The following is a 1,346-nucleotide window of genomic DNA, read 5'->3' on the forward strand; positions in this document are numbered from 1 at the left end:
GCTGATAGGGGAGGGGAGGGAAAACGGAATGCTGATAGGGGAGGGGAGGGAAAACACCATGGTACTGGCATCAGGGACAGTTGGAAATAAGACTATGAGAATAGAATAAATGTAAACAGATACTGTGCTGTACTGGACACTATTGGACATTAGAGCAGGAGGGAATCCAATTCTCAATGTAGATTCAGCTAATAGTGAAGGGAGAAATTAATAAGAGTAGTATTCATGTAAAAAGCCATTTGGCAAGAGGTACATAACGTACAAGGGTAAAACCTAAATGACTGGATGAAATAGAGGGGAAAGATTGAAGGAAAGGGAAGGTACACTCCGAACAAAACTCATCGGGTGAAGAAGCAATTTTTAAAATCGCAAGAGGCAGTTAAAATGCAATAGCCGAGTGTGGAAAATAAACTAGAAGCAATCGTTAGTCTTCTTTGCATTAACGAAATTTGGCTCCAAAGTGGATGAGGAAGGAAAATTGGCATTCGCTCATTTTTGGTTTAAAACTTATTGCGACTCATATCAAAAAAGTATTTACTGTACAAGGTAACCAGGTTTGTCATCTCGGGCTCTGCTCAGAAAGCAGGAGCAGAGGGATGTTTCTCCAGATTGTCCAATAACCAAACAGCTCCAGGTCTCCCCACATACCTCCTCAACCACACACGGTGTGAAAGAAGCGTCAACTCTAAGGAGTTCGCACAAAGAAACTGTCAAACCAAATTTACAGGTTGGAGAATCCGCTGAGGAAGACTCGGAAAAGCGGAAGGAAACGATCCGAGTTCGGGAAAAACGTGAACAGGATTCAGGTCAAAGTGCATTTAACGAACGAAGGAGATTCTGAGCAAGAAACTTTCCCTTCCTTTCCAAAATCGTTATCCTTGTAAGTACATTATGGAGAGGTTTCTCCGTTTCATGAGTGACTTTAGTCAGAGCTCACTGTTTTGATGGGACTTTCTATAAATCCGCTCCTTTTTGCTGTTTGTGGTAAGAGCTCGGAGCAGAGGAAACGGGGTTTGACAAATTGTTTGGAATAAGCAGCAAGTCACGCGCTCGCAGGTTCTCAGGGAAAAGCAATTGCAAAGGCTGTCTTTCAAACACTTTTTTTAAAAACTCAGGGATCCAGTTGATCTCAGATCACTCGGGAACCCGATCCAGTCTCCACCTTGAGACTCAGCGTTCAAACTGTGATCCTCAACAGCGAGAAACGCAATCCCTCACCCCTCTTCCAACTCCAGTCCTCCTCTTCCTTTCTCCTTCCATCTCCCCTAAACCCCCACCCCTTTTCCTCTCCCCCACCCCACCCCACCCCCACCCCTTTTCCTCTCCCCCACCCCACCCCTTTTCCT

At 44.9% G+C, this 1,346-nt stretch overlaps 1 protein-coding gene across 3 annotated transcripts in view; it reads left to right on the top strand.

Moving 5' to 3' along the window:
- The first annotated feature begins 82 nt into the window (after window positions 1–82).
- Window positions 83–1,346, top strand: part of hvcn1 (hydrogen voltage-gated channel 1) — a 16,592-nt gene continuing 15,328 nt past the window's right edge. For all 3 annotated transcript variants that reach the window (XM_043715683.1, XM_043715687.1, XM_043715685.1), the window contains exon 1: window positions 83–880. The gene's annotated coding sequence lies outside the window, so the exon portion shown is untranslated. The remainder of the gene's footprint in view (window positions 881–1,346) is intronic.

This window comes from Chiloscyllium plagiosum, chromosome 25 (assembly GCF_004010195.1).
Source record: "Chiloscyllium plagiosum isolate BGI_BamShark_2017 chromosome 25, ASM401019v2, whole genome shotgun sequence".
Lineage (NCBI taxonomy): Eukaryota > Metazoa > Chordata > Chondrichthyes > Orectolobiformes > Hemiscylliidae > Chiloscyllium > Chiloscyllium plagiosum.